General features: G+C 36.1%; 1 protein-coding gene across 7 annotated transcripts in view; it reads left to right on the top strand.

The window, feature by feature from the left end:
• The window catches only part of GPC5 (glypican 5), a 602821-nt gene that overhangs the window by 330018 nt on the left and 251530 nt on the right, over positions 1 to 21273 (top strand). The window lies entirely within an intron of this gene.

Raw genomic sequence — 21273 nt, 5'->3', positions numbered from 1 at the left:
TTCTCCCAGTTTCTCTTACTTTCACCACCTTCCCCTCCTCCTTCTCACTGACAGAATTTTGCCCTTTCTTAAATATGTTTTCCCTGAGGCACCACAGTTCTGACTAGCAGGGCTAAGCTGAATCCAGGTTATGTACACTCAGGGCTTCAGCTGCTCCCCTTCCCGTGCCAAGTGTTTTGATAGATTCAGGATTAGGTCCTTTCAGACAGTTACCAACTACCAAAATCCCAGTAGCTTCACATTGGGAAAAATGGTCCCGTGATTGATGCTGGTGTTAACAATGTCCACAAAAAAGGCAAAAATTCTATAGATACTAGAAAAAATTGCAACTTCTCACAACCTGTGTTCAGAAGTTGTGTGCCCTTTAAAGCTCTTACGAGTAGACTGAGGAAGTTGCTGCTCTGCTTCTCAAGATTCACTTCTTATTTGAATGCACTGAGCAAGACATGCAATGCATAATCACAGGGAATATATCACAGAAAAGGAAAATATATAATTAAAGAGATTGTGATTAAAAACTGTGAGCTCAGTAACATTTTTATGAAGTTATAAAGTAGTTTTCTAGTAAAATTTCAAATGTAATATTCAGTTCATTAACAACTCTCATCATCCCCAAATCCATAAACATTAATGTATTTTACTGTGTAGCAATTTCTAAGAAATATAAGTCATAAAATGTAAAAGAAAGTGTTTAGATATGGATTCAAAAAGAGAACAATCAGATTTTATTTCTCTTCTAGTTAGTGCTATCTATTGCCTTTTTTCCTCCTTTTTACTGCTCCTTCCTTTTTCTAATTAACTACCGTTTGTCATTTTATGTCAACTGACATAATTATAAGTCATTATGTAGGATACTAATAGCCTTAGAAGCAGTTGCCTCACACATAAACTCTTGTGTCCAAACGGCCACTTAGCAAAGAAGTGGATTTTAATTTCTTGCCATTCATTACTGTTTCAATTGCTTTAAACAGAATAATTGAAGAACAGCAGGTGCTTTTTATTTCAGTTCTTTAGTCTTGTTTCTTAACTTACCTTTTTAAATAGCAATGTTCTTACACAGCAAGAAGGCAATTAATTCTCCTCTATGCCAGAAGATGCCACTGTAGCACTCGCTTACAAACAGTAAAGACGGATGACAGAGGAGAAGGGCATGAGTATTATCAGATACAGCACCTGATTGATTGCACCTGAGAAGGTATTACCATGAGTATCCAAAAAGTACAGAGTCTTAATCTGGTGAGAGAATGAGATTCAGCGTAATTTATTTATTAAAAAGAAATAAATGAAAGCAACTACATATTGAGAATTAAAGGAAATAGTTATTTTATGGCATAATTTCATTAGCTGCAATCCTAGTCCTGTATTTGCCACCTGGGATATTTATGTGCTGTAACAGTGCACCAAACACTAATATGAGTAAGTGTTCTTTCTCAAAGGATTTTTCTAGAAAGGATTTCCGTGCCATTTAATATACGATATAAATCACTTTGAAAAAATAGTCTTCTTAGGTTGCTATTTCATTTTCTTCTGTATCCAGTTAATCGCAGAGAGGTTTTAGATCATCTGTCTACTTCAGTGTCATGGTTCTTTTTTTTTCTTTTTTCTTTTTTTTTTTTCCCTTTAAAAATTCTTGTAGTGAGCAGTCCATCACTAGCTTTAGAAAATGGGTTTTTCCCAGGTGATGAAGAAACAGGGCAGCCAGAAAATATTTCCCCAAAAGGTCTACCTAAAAGGATGCTTTATTTTATTTTGATTTATTATATTTTATCAACAATTTGAGCATTTTACCTCTTGACAGCTATGCCACTTGCTGGTGGCAGGGGAGAAGAGGAAGAAAGGTTGCTGTGCAACTCTGTGATGGTCAAAAAGGTTCAAATTGATAATCTATAAAGAATTACAATAGGAAGAAGCACTTTAAAAGCACTTCCTTTGAGCAAGCTCTCTATTAATTAATTGTTTGTCCTCAGGGTGCCTACATAAGAAAGCAAGTAAAGTGTGTGTGCACTTATGCTTTCCAAAGGGACACTGCAATCCACTGTCAAATGTGAGTGTCATCAAATGGACAGCCAGAATGCTGTTGTGGAATTTAAATTGTGCAGGGCTTTGTGCTTCAAAAGAAAACTATTAATTGCAAGTACTGTACAATGCAAATTCTATGCCATGTATTATCAATATTTTCTTTTTTTCTGTTAGTATTTAGAGACCTCATGTCTTGAGGTCAAGCAGGTTTATCAGCTAGCATTTAGAGTGTGTCACTTCTAGTGACTGGCCACCAGAGAGGTGTTACCTCATTTACTGTAAGTCTTTGAGCCAGACCGTTCAGCCAGTTGTTCACCCATCATGTTGTGTGCATCTCTTGCTGTATGCTGGACATTTTATTCACAAAAACGCTGTCAGAGATAGTATCAAAAGCTTCTCTAAGATCTGAAACACCCATGTTTACTGCCTTCCCTTTGTCCACTGGTCAAATGTGATGTGTTTCCACATCCAGCACACCTATTCAGCCTGTTCAGTGTGCTCAGTAGCTCCTCTGTTAGTAACCATCTCTTCAGTGAAACAACAGAGATTGTTATCTGAATTTGTAAGTTGCCATAGAGAATAAAATCCTGGTCTTTGTGTCGTGGCTTTGAAAGACACATTGAGCACCACCAGGCAGTGGGGAAATTGGGGATGTCTTTTATACTGAAATTTATGCCTTCTTACCTATCTTCACGAAATACGAACTGATCATTCTGTCCTTTCTTTCAAATTTCTCAAGAAATATGTAGGGAGGATCCAGAAAGGATATTTAGTCAAGTGACATTATTGAACAGTTGATTACTATGAAGCCAAACAACAACTCACATACCTGCCTATTATTATTTGTGTTTAAACATCTTTTATCAAAAGTTTTTGCTGAAACAGTCAAATTACTTGAATACACCTATGAAATTGGTCTAATAATGGCGAATGGTCAGTCCTATGGACTGGACATTAATCTTCTCATGGGACCCACCAAAAAGATGTTATATAGTAATTACACTTCAGACTTCTTGTTTTGTTTGGTATCATTGTAAAATTACTTCATTATGTCTCCATAGCATCTCATTTTTACATCTTTTTGTTTTATGAATACTAAACACTCACCCTAAAGCTGAGGTTATAAAATGCATTTATATTTTTAACTTGCATAATTAAAAGGTGAAATTGCATGTTAAATGCATCAGCAGAGCGCATTTTTGGCAAAGAAGGTAAAGTATATAACCATCTGTTACAAAGGTAGGGTCTTTTCACCAGTAATTACAACAATTTTATCTGGAAAATAGGATCTATTCTACCCTAAATAGAGCTAAAAATAATAAAGGTATATTTGAAAATTAAGTAGAACCCACATAAAACCTAATTTTGATATTAGCAAACACTGACTCAATTTCTTCCATAGTGCCTGGGTGCCATGTTTACTGGCGTTTGCATGCATTATTCAGGAGCACCAAATATTAGGTACCTGTGAGACAAAGCACAGTCTGGCCAAGGCATTTAGTATGCAAAAGTGAATTTTTTGATGACTCATAGGTAGGGCCAGTGGCACAGGCAATGAATATTATGTCACTGTGCACATCAGTTTTGCAATGATTAACTGTTTATTCCTGTTTTGCTGTATTGAATTCATCTTTATGTTTATCTATAAAAAGGTATGATGGATCCAAAATCATTTGTGATGAAGCATTTAGTCACAGCTGTGCCCACATCTCTTTTCAGAAAACAACATTGGTAAATGCTGTGAGAAAATTTTGAAAGTAATTGAAGTTAAAGACTTTGTTGGACCACTCCGGATTATTCTTTTTTATGAAATCATCTAAATTTCACTATGTAGTGTGTTGACTGTGCCTGGATGCCATGTGCCCATCAAAGTCACTATATCATTCCTCTCCTCATCAGGATAGGAGAGAGAAAATATCAGGAAAGGATTGTAGCTTTAGATAAAAGACAGGGAGAGGTCACTCACTGGTTACCATCATAGGCAAAATGGACTTGACTCGGGGATGTTGTTAAAAGTTATTACCAGTGAAATCAGAATTGGATAATAAGAAATAATTCCAACTCTTAAAACAGCATCCTCTTCCCCACCCTTCTTCTGGGCTTAACTCCATTCCTTGCTTTCTCTACCTCCCATTTCACCAGCAATGCAGAGGACTGGGAATGGGGGTTGTAATCAATTCATTACATGTCTCTGTGGCTCCTCAGGGGAGGAAGGACTCCTCACAGACTTTCCCTGCTCCAGTGTGGGTCCCTTCCATGGGGCTCATTCCTTCAGGAACAGGCTGCTCCAGCATGAATCCCCCATGGGGTCACAATTCCTGTCAGTAAACCCCCAACAGGGGCTACCCCTGCTACCAAAGCCTCGTTATGCAAACCCAGTACATACAATATTTTATTAAAATAGAACAGAAATACAAAGCAGAAAGCAAGAGGACATGAATCTACTTTTAGTTAAATTTTGCAGTGTGATTGGAGGTGTTTCCTTTCACACATGTTGATGTTGACAATCAACTAAATCAGTAGTTTACATACAGGACTGAAGTATGGTCATATAACATATTTTATTAAGGTTGCATGTGGAAATATCTCATGGTATTCTGTATGGAAGCATGCTGCTTTTTCAGACTGTGATCTTTCTCATTTCTTTTGGCTGTTTGTTTTAAAAGGTTCAATTTTCACCAATAAAGCCTTTTTTCCTTTGAATTTTTCTTTGCATTGAAAGGTATCCTGTAAATGCATTCTTAGGCTGTATACAGATTTTTAATCCAGTAATTAAGTAATTTAAGACTGTAAATATCAATTATCTGTTTGAATAGTATATTTAACATACTAGATTTACCAATTAGTACATCATGTAATCCTCAATCTTGAGAATGGCAATTCTCATATTAAAAGATTAAACAAAATATTTTCTCTAATTATCTATTCTTCCATGCAATATGAATCTTTTTTTCTTATAACAGAAAACTGGAAAATTTGCCTTGCAATCATTAATGTGTTAATTTTCATTATATTATCTGTGATTAATTTCTACTGTGATCTAAGTATTTAGTGAGTCTTTCTTCAGGTTTGCATACACATTCACAAGGAAGATAAGCTGGCAGATAAACTGACACTGAAATAACCTTTTTTTTGTTTTTAAATTAATGGAAATATGTGTCTCATTATTTTCCTGAGTACAGTAAGAAGCAAATAGCAGATTTGTTTCTTTTGTCCATAATTCAGAACATCTGTCTTGAAAGTGTTCTGTCCCTTGGTTCTTTTTCTCAAGTATATTAGCAGTATTTTTCCTCACCATATCCTTTGCTTTCCTACTGTCTTCTCTGAATGTTCTTGGCACAGAAAATTTCAGTTTCGCCCATCTATCTGAAGCCAGCTACTAGCTCTCCTTTGCTTTGTACATAATCTTACTGCTGTCATGTTATGAACAAGTAGTCCCTCATGCTGCTTTAACAAGGTTTCACTGAATATACATTGCAAAAATTAACAGATTAAAAATTGGATTTTGAATACATTTGAACTTCCTCCTGAGTATTTTAATGCATTTTGTTTCCTTTTATTCCACTTTTATTATTTTAATCAGTTAATATTTTCAAATTTTCTCCACAAAAATAAGCAACACTAAAAATTTATTAAAGGATATTTTACTGTAACTCCATGATTCATGAAGCTCTACCTTTACAAGGGCAGCAGATGTCCAGAAACTGATCTTTTGAGACAGCTGACACAACTTTAGCTGCCTTAATCCTTTCAACAGATTTTGGGAGCAGAGAGAAATACAGCCCTGGTCACAACCCTTACTTTATCTCTTCCTGTTCTCAAGCTTCCCTTTACAATAGGTGAGCGTAAGGACAAGAAAGGAGTAAGGGATTACATACTGTGGTATTGCCATGCATTCATATGTGAGCAACAAGCCCCATTCCTAAACCAAAGAGACCATCTCTAGCTTCAGTAAATATTGGTCTAAAAAGTTGTTATATTGATCATATTGATGAATGAAGAATGAAAAAGTAGTCAAAGGCTGGAGACTGATTTTGCAAAAATTATCAGATCTTGCATTTTTGTTTTATGAATAAAGCATTTAGCTGAGCTTTACAGTATGTGGAATGAACATTGTTATCTTGTTTGGTCTGAGTACACTTTTTTTTACAAAAAGCAATCAGATTATTTTTTTAGCACATTTAACATCAAGTATTGATTTCTCCACTAAATTAATTTCATCTACCAGACTCTGATTCTTTAATTATGAGGCCTAGTAAAAATATAAATAAATAAACTACTAAAGATTTAATTGAATCAACTGTGTTTATTGGAACGATTTTATTTTTTACATTGAAACTAATGTCCTATATATAGTAGTGGTTTTGCAGCATATATGCAATAACATACATTGACTAACAACATACATCCTTTTTGCTTTATATAGCTTAGTTAAACACACAGAAATACTTGGTATGATACCTTATAATAAAAGTAAGACAATGCCTTTTTTTTACATGAACTAGGTCCTCACTGAACAGGATTGTATTTTTTAAGAGAAGGCAGTCAAAGACTGAAAACAAGAGTGGCCTTTTCTGTACTGTAAAATTATGTGAATCATCTAAGGCCATATGCTGTCTGATGAAACTATGTAAGATAAAAATGATGGTAAAAATAGATAAAAACATATTCTGTTTTACTAGCTGATTATTGAAAGGAAAGCTTGTTTTCATGCTCATTCCTCATGGATGAACTATGTACAATGGAATTTTTAATTCTCTGCAAACCAATGTCAGAGAATTGTGTCTCACATCTGAAGTGCAAGAAGATGTGCTTCTGATGGTCTTTCTCCAGCTTGGCTGAGGATGTCAGTAGGACTGATGCTACTGAGGGGCCAGACTGGAACTGCATGTTTTCTTTTAACAGCTTCTCTGCACAGAATTAAAGAAGTTATCTGTTGAGCAGTTTTGGGCTGGGATAGAATGAATTCTCTTCATGGTACTTTATAAGGTGCTGTGTTTTGGATTTGTGACCAAATCAGTATTGATAACACAGCAATGTATTCACTATCTCTGAGCTGTGCTTACGCAGCGTCAAGGCCTTTCCTGCTGTCCCATCACCCCAGGGGCTGAGGGTGCACAGGAATGTGAAGGTGACACAGCTGACACCAAGTGACCACAGGGATATCCCACACCATTATGGTGCCATGCTCAGAGCTGAAAGCTGTGGAGAGGGAAAGAAGGAGGAAGTGGGTGGGGGGACATCCAGAGTGATGGTGTTTGTCTTCCCACTGTTGCATGGAATCCTGCTTTCCTGGAGGTGGCTGAACACTTGCCTGCCCACGGGAAGTGGTGAATGAGTTCTTTGTTTTGCTTTGCATGTGTGCAAAGGGCTTTTGCTCTTTCAATTAAGCTGTCTTTTTCTAAGTCTATGAGCTTTCTTACTTTTACCCTTCTCTCCATCGTGCCCCTGGGGAGGGGTGAGCTAGCATCTGTGTGGGGCTGTGTCTATTAGCTGGGGTTAGACCACATACCAGTATAAAATTTTATCTATTTACTCCCCTAGTGAATATATTGGTCTTTGCTTCTTTTCCACAGTGATTTACAAAAGAATTATATATATATGTGGTTAATTTGAAAGCTCAAAGACTGATAGGAATGAATGCATGGTTTGAAACTTTGCTCTGTGTTGTCATAAAAGAGAAGTTTTCAATGGAATTGTGCTTAGTGCAGTTTTCTCAGTTGAGAATAAAATTATACTTGTCCCCAGTGTACGTATGCAGTGCTTAAAATAAAAATATTTGACATATACTAAGCCTGCTATCCATCACCTCTTCACAGGACTTTATAAAGCTCAGTATACAGTTTACCATCAAAAGAGAAGATACTTATACGCTTCTGAACACTCACATAGCAGAAAAGTGATTTGAGAAAAAAGTGCATTTAGATGAGATAATTAGAAATGAGAATAAGTAAAAATGGATGTGAAGAAGTACTGTGGCCACATGAAGTTTTTTCAGTGAAATGACTGTTCCTGATGGTGAGTTTCCTATTCAAAACCAAACCCAACCAAATCCTTCAAATGTAGTATGGTATGAAATTGTCTAACCATACATAATTAAAGAAACAGAGTCTTGAATAATATATTTTAGATTTATTTTTATCTTTTCTGATAAGATCTGTAGAGATTTTCAAATCTTCCCTTCCAAAGTATTAACATTCATTGCCTAGAAAATTAGGAGCTGATCTTTCCTTGGTGAATAATTGAAATCAAATGTCTGCAAAGGATAGTGCAGAAACAGAAGGTATTAAATTACTAAGTGGTGAATTTTTTTTTAACCAAATCAGCGTAAATCTTTTCTTTTAGTGACAGTTATAAGCCATAATTGAGTTTTAGGAGCTTGACTTTTTATCACTTCCCATATGAGCCTTAGCAGGTATTTTTTAGAGTAGGCTGTGAGCCCTTCCCAAGTACAAGACAGTATAACTTGTTTTGAACTTAGAATAATTTCAGAAACATCCTTCCTCTGGCACATCATCTTTTATAAGCCAAGAAGAAATCTTCCTGGTGAATCTGCTACCAATAAGAAATGGTTCCAAAGATGAGAAATTCTGTCTTTTTAGGAGGAATCTTTGCTTTTTCTAGAGAGAAAAAGAATTTTTTTAGAGAATGCAATAACTTTTCATTATCTGGTCTCTAAGCCTTTCCTGTTTTATTTATTGTTTTATTTGTTTGGGCTTTTTCTGTTCATTTATGTAACACAGAATGTGCAACAACTCACTCGTACAAATGAGGCAATGTGTTTCAATGTTGTGAAAAACATTCTAGTCAGAATACAGGCTTTTTCTACTAGTAAATTACTATGGATCACACCATCTCATCTGTAATTCCAGTATCGATGTTGGTCTTTCAGAGACTATTGTGCATGTACACATGGATACATCCGAACTAGAAATTAAATAAATGTACTTCCTTCTCTGTTACCCCTTTGTTTTATTTCAAGTACAGAGACAGTGCCAACCTTGTACTCCCATGGTATGAAGTCATATTTCCTGCTTTAAACTTGTCTAAATCACCTAATGCTTCAAAATCTCACATCGCTTATCTTACTTTGCCTTATCCTTAATAAAGAGCTGTCTATTTTCCAGACTTTTCCTCCTATATCTTCCTTTTCTGTAGCATCCTTTCCTATAGTCCAGATTATTCTTGAAAAATAACGCTTATTCTTAAATCCAATTGAAAGACTTCTCCTGAATCTGTTTTCATTTGTTTTATCTTGGATTGTGGTGACTGTTGTGCTTTTGGCATTCTACCATTTTTTATTTTTCTAAAGCATGTCGATTTGGAGAATCATAGGAAGGAAGTAATCCACTACTAATTAATCATAACATCTAAAGGAGTAGAACCATTGCTAATAAACACCCTATCATTCAAATTTATGTGATTAGATAAATTAGAATCAAATTTTATATATTTTAATAATTCTTAAAGACACATATGGTGAACATCAATAATAGGATTTACTTCTGTAATTTCTGAAAAGTGAAGATAGAGCATAGCTGTCTATATGCTACGTTATTGAAATACATGAAGACCCTCCACAAAATATATTTGGTAATAAATATTGAGTGCAAATAAGCCTTTTCCCCAATACCAGAACTTTGGATTAATACCTTGAATGTTTAACAAATGTTAGATTGAATACATATTTTTATGATGGTAAAACCCTCTTGTCCATCACCAAACCTAAAGAGTATTAGACAGATCAGTCTGAGAGACAGCAGAAATCTCCAAAATATAAGTAATTGAGTTTATCTCATTTTTGTGTACTCCAATACAGCCTTATCCTAACAGAATTTTTTTAATCTATCCATATCCCAGGAAAGGTCTTCAAATAAATGAAGTCATTGAAGTCCTGAATTAAATCTCAGTGTACACAGTGCCACTAACACATTTTGTTCTAAAGTATCAAATTCCAGAGGGAAAACCCAGATATTTTAACAACCGTATCAAGAAGTATAAAAACTTATTTTTAAATGAAACAATTAGGTGAGTCTGGATAATCTGAAAGGACATACAAAATTTATATGGATATGAAACATCTCAGGTTATTTGAAAAGAAGCATTGTTAATTTTCAAAAATGTAATCAGATTTAGTAGTCCACTTATACTTTATAACTTGAAGAGCATTATATATTCATTTTTTTTTGTTTCTTGTTTTTAATTGAACATGAGAATTGCATCAGAATAAAACTGAAAATCAAATAATTATTTCAATTTATAAAATATATAAACGTGTATAAAATATATAAACAAGTGTATTAAAATCTACAAATAAACATAAATTTTACATTTGGTTCTCAGAAACAAGAAGTCATATATGGGGAAATTTTTGTGGTTTAATTTGTAGGCCTTTTCTTCTGTTTTAAGGTGCTGTGGCTTACATGATAGAAATTTGATGTGACAAGAAATACTCTTCTTTTTATACAAGACTTTATAATTGAAAGTTTCATTCTTAAATCTATTGACACAGATCAAGAAAAAAATCTGTAGTTTTTTTTAAGAAATGGGGTTTTTTAAACATTTTTTCCATTTTGCCTGGATTATAGCATAATATCTATTAGCTACAGGTGCTAGTCCAAAAGGAAAGATTATATAAAAGCAGACTCCAAAGTATATGGCAAACTGAAGTCAGTGACAGAATTTTGTATTTTCAGTTGCAAAGTTTGCTATAGATAGATTGCTTGTCACTTGGAGCCATGCTGATCTGTAGATTCAGTAGTCTTGGGTACCTTGATATAACCTGCATTTTGCAAATATTAAAAGAAACTAAATTAATTCTGACTTTTTCTAAGGTTGCTATGGACTCATATAATTTAAATATGAATGAGATGGAGCATTTGCTATAAAGTATTTTGCAGGCTGAAAGGGAAGATCTTAATTTAATATGCTACATTTAATGTCTAAAAGTTTTCAGCTTGTAAAATTATTTTCTTTCTTTCCATCGTTTAAAAGGGTAAATGAATGGGTTATTCAATCACTGGTACTATAATTGTCTCAGATTCTATTACAGAGAATTTTCTATTTGCTGCTTAATCTCTGTCAGGATTCTTTTCTAAATCCTTGTCTTTGAACAAACTGGTTACATTTTTTATTATATTTACATAGCTCTTAAAGCACCATTAACTTGCAAAGAAACCAAAATAATGTAAATATATTTGAAAATCTACTTCTCATGTAAAAGAAATATTTCTGAATTAAATAAAAATAAATCCTTCCTAGAACAGTTTTCTGGGTGTTGAATAGCTCGGTATTTGCCACTGTATTATAATAGTCTTACTGATGTTTTTTCCACTTTTTATTTGCTGCCATTTCTGCTGATAACGAGTGGGTTGCCTAGAACTTGAAACAAGAAAAGGTCAATTTACTGACTAGATACTCATGTAGACTTGTACAGACACTGTGTTTAAAGAAGCCACTTTTATATATTGTCATTGCCTTGAACCCTGAGCCTTCTTGTCTTCTCTACTTCCTCTCTGTTCTGTTGGAGAGGAGTGAGAGGCTTGGGAAGTGTTTGGTGGTTGCTGAGGTCAACCCACCACATGCACATTGTCAGATAATTATACACACCAGTTATAAATGCTACAGAATATCTAAAATCCATTCCAATGGCATTTTCACTATTTTTTTTTAATCTTCTAGTTAGCTTGTGTGTCATTTGTCCCACAAGAAAAATTCTGACATGTTTTGCTTGAGCATGACACATTCTTTTCACATGATTTTTTTTGTTTTAATAATGAACCCTGAGGTACTAAAAAGTTACTTAACTTCCTACCTAATGGTTCCCTGGTTTTGGCTACAGGGAAAAGATAATTTTCTTGCAGCTTTTATTTGGCTCACTAAATAAATAAGGCCATGTGTTATATCACTCTCCAATTTAACTCTGTGTAGTCACTGTAAGTTACTATGCCCTCATGGATGACTACAATATAGAGAAAGATCTTTTCCCTGTGTTGTAAAAACAATGTCCAAAGTTGCAATGCATCATACTATAAAGGGTCCCAAGATTTTATGCTCAGAGAAATTTTTTTTTTCCCATTTATCAGCATTTTTATTAATCTTTTTCCCAAATATACAGCTGAAATACTGGGTCCAAAGTTTCTTATTATGAAGCTTGTATATAATTAACCTTCAGTTCAAGTATAAAAGAAAATTTGAAATAAATACATATTTTTAAAAATTCTTTGCTTGTTCAAACAATGAATATCAGTGATATAAAGTGGAATTTGTCTCAATTTAAAGGTTAATTCCCAAATCTAGAGTAATCTTGATTAACTTTATATTCTATCAAGAAAATTGGATAACTCCAAATAAAGTTTTCTTGATCAAAAACTGTGTAATTAATAAAATCTGGATTAATTTTTCCCCATATGTAGCTATTTTCATATGATGACAAGAAAGAGACTCTAAATCACTCAGAAAATGGAAGGATATCTAAATATATTCCTATTAAAATCTGGCTTCTCAAATAAACCTGATATTCAAAAAATACCTTAGGCATTTTAGACAAATTTCTCTTGATTTCTAAATGCCCGAGTTTTTGGTTTTCTTCATGGAAACTAGGATTCTTGTAGACTACAGCCTTAAAGATAATTATGTACCTAAATATGATTTACTTTTCAAGAAAAGAATCAAATTTCTTTCAGAAAAATTTTATATGAATTATCAAGTACTGTATAGCAAAATAATGGGAAACACTGGAAATAATACATTTTAATTTCCTTTAAAACCAAAGGAATTAAGAAAACCTTAACCTGCAAAAGGGCTGAGTTTGACTGCTGAACAGATTATAGGTATGTAACACAAAAATACATTTTTAGAAAAATTTAGGAGAATTGAGCTTGCAAATTTGTGATGAGGTGAGCAATACATATCAATACCTATGACTACTTTTTGCTTATCGTTTTTGGTGTGTTTGATACTTTTTTTTTTGTCAAAGAAGTTGATGTTGGTGAAAACTACCTGCTTGTAAAGCACTGTCTATTGGTTCAGTAAAGATGACACAGCTAATTATAACCTATGCTTTCCCTCCAAAGAAAATTCTCATTTTGTAAAAACAATGACTCTAATAACTTTCATGCAGTGCATTACATAAGTATGCATATGACATTTAATTTTTTTTTTTTAATAACTGTGTTTGTATTTGCTTTACCAAACTGATAGTGGGGATGCATGCCAAGTTTTCATTACTAACATCTGAGAAGTCCTTCGAGAACTCAATGTTTATGTAAATTTTCTTAGCAACACTGGAGAGCTAAATCTCAAGTATATTCATGAGGAAAATTCTAAGAACATAAGTAAACAGATAGAAAATTATTAATATCTTGAGACTGTTTCATGTAGTATAATAATGGCTGCATGTCATTTTCTTCGTAGTTTTGGTATAATTTTTAATTTTTAGTCTCACAGTATAAACATGCATGTTTTCTGTCTGTTTCAGTAAGAACAATTATTACAAGAACCTAATAAATCAAATCCAGTCTGTTCCGTATTTCATCGTGGACAATGCCAGTCCCTGCTCAGAACTCAAAGTACTCACATAATTGATTGCAGAAGAGATTTCTAACTTAAGCAGGAAACAGTCTTCGCTTCTTTGCAAGGATAAACTAGGCATTAATATGACAAATGCAGAAGAATGTTTTACAACCTCTGAGGGACTCTACAGATTTGACCAGTCAATTATCTGCAGACTTCTAACTGTCTAAAACAGTTCCTCAAAGAAAACAGCTGTCTCTTACTTATAAGTCAGGATGCCCAATACAGGCAGTGGAAAGAAACATGCATTCCACAAATAACATTAATTAATTGAACTTTGAAAGAAATAACCTCTTAAAATGTGATTATTTTTCTACAGTATTTAATTTACTTTCAAGTATTTTTCAACTAAGTTTCTGGTAAATGCAAACCTTAGCCTCTGGTGAAATTGTTTCTCTACTTACACAGATACGATGAACTTACATCATCTCGAAAACATTTGCTTTAAGTTTTTCAAAGCAGCAATATGTAATTTTTAATTTTAGAAATCGCTTTCCTGTTAAAATACCTATTTAAAAGCAAATTATCAGATAATGCTATTATGTTAGGAGACAGAGAACATTCCTAGGTACCAATTAAACTGTAGTGAGATTTCTTTGGTTTTTGCTCTGTAACCAGCAATTGGACTCTGTTTAGAATCAGAATGGGTCTTTTGGACAGAAGCTTTATTTTTATTGCATTTACTAAGGTTTGCTATTTTCTCTCGTTCTGGATGTGCGCACCTCACTCTTTCATAAACCAAGTATTTTTCTGAGTCTTGGCACTTTCCTCAAGTATTCTGTTTTAAAGTGAGGTATTGACGTAAATGCTCTTTTAACACCCTAGCACTTAACAGAGGTCCTCCACCTTGTGGCTGGTCACACAAGCTCTCAGTGATGCTGTCCATTGAATAAAGACCCTCATTTCTCTCACAGGATCCTTCTGGACAAAATGTTCACCCCACAACTGGATAAACACGTCATGGGATGGGTGAGCAGCTGGCTCACAGGTCAAGCACAAAGGGTTACAGTGACTGGGGTGACATCAGACTGGCAACCTGTCACTAGTGGGGTTCCACAGAGCTCCCTCTTACAGCCAGTTTTGTTCAACATCTTCATAAATGACTTGGACACAGAACCCAAAGGTATACTAAATAAGTTTGCAGATGATACAAAATTGGGAGGAGCTGTTGACTTGCAGTCAGAGAGGCCCTGCAGAGAAAAATTAGAGCACTGGGCAATAAGCAGCCAAACAATGTTTAACAAGGGAAAGTGTGGGATTCTGTGACTGGGATGGGGCAATCCTGGATGCAGGGAGAGACTGGGGAATGAGATGAGAGCAGTGCTATGGAAAGGACCTGGGTGTCCTGGTCAGTGGCAAGTTGAAAGCGAGTCAGCCATGCCCTGGCAGCCAGGAGGGCCAACCCTGCCCTGGGGGGCATCAGGCACAGCATTGCCAGCTGGGCAAGGGAGAGGATTTTCCCACTCTGTTCTGCACTGGGGTGGCCTCACCCTGAGTATTGTATGCAATTCAGGGCACCAAAATATAAAAAAATAAAAAGCTATTAGAGAACATCAAAGGAAGAGCTACGAAGTTAAGGAATGGTCTAGAGGGAAAGCCATAAGAGGAATGGCTGAAGACACTGCTTTTTTTCAACCTGGAGGAGACTGAGGGGACACCTCATTGCAGTCTACAACATCCTCAGGAGGGCAAGAAGAGGGTCAGGCACTGATCTCTTCTCTCTGGTGACCAGTGACAGGACCCGAGAGAATGGAGTTGCACCAGGGGAGGCTTAGTTTGGGTATCAGGAAAACGTTCTTCACCCAGAGGGTGGCTGGACCCTGGAAGAGCCTCCCTGGGGAAGTGGCCACAGGACCAGCTTGACAGAACTCAAAAAAACATTTGGACAATGCTCTCAGGTACATGGTGTATTCTTGGGGCATTTCTGTGCTGGGCCAGGAACTGGACTTCAATAACCCTTTTGGGTCCCTTCCAACTCAGGATATCCTATGATTCTAAAGTGAGGATCTGTTCAAGTGTATTGAAATGCCCATGCTTTCCAATAGCTGCCTATAGTAGATATAATTATTACTAGAAGCCCTAGTGCTCTGTAGAAAATTGAAGAAATAATATGGAGCACCAGACTTTTAGCTTGTCTCTTTAGTGCAGTGCATTATCTTCTGTATTCTTCTTTTTGGATTAGTTCTGTTCTGGTGCCTCTCATTCTGTCTTGATCCGGCTCTGCTTTGCAACGATATTGTGAACCACTTTAATGTGCTTGTGCCTTGCTTACGTACTCCTGCTGCACTCCAGCAGCACTGGTCTCTCTATGTTCATTCTTTCCATTTTGTAGCCAAGTGCACCTGCTGCCAAGAGCTCTAACAACAGTCTCGTTGCACTGTTATCTTTCCTACTACTTGTATTGACTGCTATAACTCTTCAGTAGAGAAGGGAATATTTAATGTTAGAGTGCCCTGACACTTCTGAACAATGATTTGAGGCACAATACAGATCAAAGGGTTGCTATGATAGATTTCGGTTGCTCTTTTCAGGGTTGCAATTTAAGCACTGACAAAGTGAACTGTTTTCAGTTAGTTACTATTGTCTGCATACTGTAACACTAATAATGATAAGTAGTCAGATAGCAATAAGATTTCTTCCAGCCCCAAATGCATTTGTTGTAATCAGAGAAGATAATTTAGGGTGAAGTAGTGATAATTAATCCAGGATTTCTGAACTGTTTCAAGAGCTCCAGCTGCTGTGAGAAAATGGAAGATTTCTATTGCTGGAGTAGTTATATTACTGTAGAAGCTCTGCTGAGATGAAAAATTTGGCCATTTCCCTTATTTGGTTAATACTTAACATGTAGCCCTGCTGGTTCCTTGGGGAGATGTGCCCTGTACTCAGTATGGTTGCTTTGTATCACTGCAAGGCTCAATAATTTACAAACCTGCATCTCTCCTATCCCTAATAAATTGTGTCATTAGATTGTTTTTACTGCTATTTTTCTTTTTGTGGAATTGCTTGTGAATTGATTTACATACTATCAGATGCAGGTAGATACTGTGCTGTGAAGGGACTGACCTTTGGCAATATACAACACAAATGGTGAAAATTAAATTACCTTTTCCTTTCTCAGTCTTATAAATCTAATGTTATTAGTAGCTAAGGAAATGACATCCACTTAAAAATATGACATTTTTCCTGCCAGTGTCCTTTTAACTTTGTATTGCAACTTTTTTTTTCTGTATTCATAGCAGAAAGTAAGTCTTGTGACCTTTCCTTTAGTTGATTTTTTTACAGTGAGTTTAATGCAGTAATTCAAATGCAAACTTATAAAATAGCCTGCAAATAAGAATTACTCTAAGTAATGTCCCCTCTTAAATATTTGTGAGGTGCTTACAGAATTCTTTGCTCTTATACACTGAACAAATAAAATGAAAAGAGCCAGTTTATAATTATTAAGCCCCATATTTCTATGGGGACAGTGCAATGTAAATCTTGTTGAGGATGCAATGACTGTTGTGATAGGACATCCCAACAGAAATCAGTGTCCTCCGTACAGAATATGGGTCTTAAAACTAGAGAAAATACCTTGGATTTGATAGGAAATCCTGAAGCAGGCACAGGTCTCTGGTAGCATGAGTTTAAATAAAAGCCACAGACTCACTGAACTTTCATATTAACAGGAGGACAGAGGTGCATCACTCTGAAAGATGCTTCCTGGTGCAGCTGTTCACAATAGAGGGGTTACTGTGCATTTTGCTTTGGCAAGTTGTGCTCTTTGCAATAGAAGAGGTCTCTTAACAGAGACTTCAGGAGAATACAAAATAGGACCAGATCCTTTATCTTTCCCTCCTGCTCAATGGAAACCTCCCAGAGTAGTTAAAGCATCCACTCCTTGGACACACTGAGTGTTGAAGGCCACATTTAAGTCCTTTTAAGGTAATTGTTGACTTTATTGATATTGAGTTCTCATCTGTGTTATGGTATATGGTACAGTTATTCTACCATATATGATGAAGCTTTAGCATTTCTGTGAGGATCAATATGGCAAAAACAATAGTATTAATTCTGAAAAGCATTACATCTTTATCTCCACCTTTGCTTAGTGTTATTATTCTTTTTTTATGGTTAATTGAACAAAAGATATGATAATGACTTAAAGCTGTTATCATCAACCTTGACAAAATACCCCTTGGGCACATGGACATTTTTTAAAAGGCTAAAATTCACTGCAGATTATTTCTGACACCAAGTTGTGGACATGTTTAGAGGACTATGGATAATTTAAAATACTCTGACAATTTTGAAATAACACCAGTCTGTCATGATGAACCTATTTTCATTTAAAACCAGGACAACCATAAAAAGACACACTAAAATTTAATATATTTATTAGTTTCCAAACAGAAAAATAATTTTTAGACTATTGTACTTACCTGAACTCCTTTTCTTTCAAAATCTGCAACTGAACACATTTTTCTGATAGTTTAATTACTGTTTTTATGATTTCCCCTTTCCATGCTGAACTTCAGACTGAAGAACATGTTTACCATAGAGTTACGAACCTGTGAAACCAAGGGCTACAGTAAAACTGCTGATGCAATATTGATTACAGCAGCATGAACAACTTCATAGCTATTTGATTCACAATGAAAATACTTTAAAGGACTTCCTAAGACATTTGTAAAGGTAGCAGACAGAGGACTGTGGGCCAAGACTACAAACTTAATGCTCTTTTAAACTGCAGCAATACCTTTGTTTAAACTGTGAGTTTCCTTCTATTGTTTCCTGATAATTATTTCTCCTAATTGTTAATCTTCTTGTATGATTTTACCATAAGTAAGTTGTTATCCTATACAATGAGAATTCTTTGAATTCTTTACGTATGCTTGCTTGGTAAGAATACCACATGTTGTCCTAGGTTGCAATATTGATGTAGTTAAGTATTCTATTACCACCAGCTGTGGGCCATTAGCTGCTATCACCCACTCCGGATGACAGGCAATGGGCCATCCTTAGCTATTATCACTTGCTAATGACCCACCCCGCATGACAGGCAATGGGCCATCAGGGACCCACCGTGTGACTCATGGACTTATCTCACCCCATTGTGAGATGCTCTGCCGAGGAGGGAGGAGCCAGGTGTTCCCACCTGGATATAACCTGGCCTTGGAACTGCCTGAGCGAGCCCTGTCTACTGGCTTCCGGGGGGTTTGGTTTGTGGGTGTTGGTGTTTGGTGTTTGGGTGTTGGTTGTTTGTTTGTGTGTTTTTTGTTTTTTTTTTTTTTTTGTTTGTTGTGTTTGGTTTGTTTTAATACACATGTATGTGTGCAATTCTTGCCTTTATGGGACATAAGGAAAGAACTTATAGGTGTTAACCTGGATAACTTAAGGCACATTATGTTAATCAATTTGTAACAATCCAAAATAATTATTCTAAAGGCAAATTAAACTAAAATTAGAGAGGAAAAAAAATGAAAACAGCATCAGAACAGTTCTGGAGGGAACTGTGTGGTCAGTAAGGTGTTTGAGTTGGGGAAGGAAAGGAAAATGAAAGGAAATGAACCATGATGGGTGGGAGATTTTGTATACCCTATTAATCAGTCTTGGAAGTAAAACCAAAACTCATATCCTTTCTTTTTCTCCATGTCTTTATTCCTGACACCGTTGGGTCTGGGAAACATCTTTGCTGGCAGATGATTTGAACTTGTTTTGATAGCTACGATCAATCACAGGACTGATACAAAGCAATGCTTCCTCACTGTTTCTCTCTACATATTTCAATGTACAGTCCCAGGAACAATGATTATCAAAGTAACACAAAGACATAGATATGTAGAAAAATGTACACATAAGATATAATCAATTCAAAACTGCTTAGTCACTCCCCTCCCAAGTTTTAAAATTGATGTTCTCCATGATTTCTACATCATTTCTCCAAAGATATCTTTTGCTTTTACTCATCCTTCCCCTTGCCAGGATTTTACTTTTATTACTGAAATATAAGAAAGTTAAAGTACAATTTAGGCCACTTGCTCTTCTTTGTAGTTCATTAACCTATGCAAAACCACTTAAGGTATAGTTTGCTTTACTTAATTTCAAAAGAAAAATATAGCAAAACATTTCAGAAAGACTGACAGCTTTCTTCTGTGTAAATACATACATGTCAGTGGCATAACTATCAGTTCTTCTCTGTATTTTTACTTCAGAAACAGATTAATTAACCTTAAAAACCCTCACCTCCTTAACTGGCATGGCAAACCTTTATTGATGCAATCAGGGCCGCCATATGTTGTTACTGCAGGCTCCAGGAGGGTGGCACAGGCTGGCTCCCGCCCAGAGCGAAGTCCCTGGTCCTCATAATTCCACCGGATCTGGGGCGCTCGGCCCCCGGGGTCCCGCAGCATGGCAGGGGTCTCCCAGCCACAGAAATTCTAGCAGGAAATGAAGTAAGATGAAGGAACGAACTGGAACTCCATCTCTGTTCTGTCAGGGAGGTTTATTAGGGCTATGGGGAAAAGGGGTTGCAGGGGAAGGAGAAGGGAGTAGGTCAGCGGCTGGCAGCTCAGAGATGTAGGACCTCTCTCTGACACAGACACTGGCTTTTCAGGGGAAGGAAAGGGGACGGGGGCTGGCTCCCTAAGAGCCAGTCCCAGGAGGACGAGAGGAAAATTGACAGGAGGAACTCACTAATAGGTTTTCAGGTACAGCAGAGTGCATATTTTAAAATGAACCAATAGCATACAAAGCAGGGAAACAAGGGAAGCACATGGAATCCTAAAAACCCACATTGCTACAATATGTATAGGCATAATGTGCATAGTTTTGTCGGGGCAAGTTGGATCTAGATTAAATAGCAATAATCCTGTGCCTATTTTGATGGCTTTCTCCAAGGGAAGGAGAGCAAAATGTTTCTGGTTCAAAAAATTTTACACCTTCTGCATAAACAGCTGAACTTATGGGATGATTGGTGGATGGTTGATACTACTATGATCACAGATTCTCAGCTTTGTATGACTTTCATGAATGCTTTCACCAGATCTTTGATACAGCCAATTTTTCCTTCTCATTTGCTTGAGTAGAGCAGCTTGAACCAAGACCTTGCCTCTATGTCTGCCTCATTTGAGCACCTCAGTACCTGGAAACTGAGCTGGAAAATGTCAGTATCATCCATGGGGCAGGCTTGGGAGAAGATGAGTAGGCTTTTGTGATGAAGTGGCTCCTCAGGAGAGGATGAGAGAATTGCATGTCTTGGAGATGCAAGAGGAGGTGAAATGACTCCTGGGAACAGGGCTGCCTGTGGAAAGAACTCCCACAGCCAGGGACCTGGCTAACACCTCTGAAACCTCTCATAGCCACATGACACCTCATTTGCCTTGAGCAGTGCTTAACCTAAAATAGGAAGCACAACCAGTATATACCACAAGGGATGGCAGAGCTCTTAGAAAGAAGATGAAAAAATAAACAAGCAAAAGAAACAACCAGAGAAAAATGAAAACCAGAGACAGGGGCCCAGAGAAAGAAAATAAGTAATGAGCAGTGAGAATAAAATTAATAAATGCAAAGGCTATAAAAAGAAAGGAATAGGTCTCTAAAGAAAGTCAGAGATCCAAGCAGGTGTGACAATCCAGTTTGCATTTTTGAAAAAAAAAAAAGCTTTCTCTGTTTGAAACCCTAGTTTCTACATGCTGGTGA

The sequence above is a fragment of the Lichenostomus cassidix genome, chromosome 1 (assembly GCF_008360975.1).
Source record: "Lichenostomus cassidix isolate B80296 chromosome 1, HeHo_3.0, whole genome shotgun sequence".
Lineage (NCBI taxonomy): Eukaryota > Metazoa > Chordata > Aves > Passeriformes > Meliphagidae > Lichenostomus > Lichenostomus cassidix.
The sequence above is the reverse complement of the archived record's forward strand: the minus strand, read 5'-3'. Positions and strand labels throughout refer to the sequence as shown.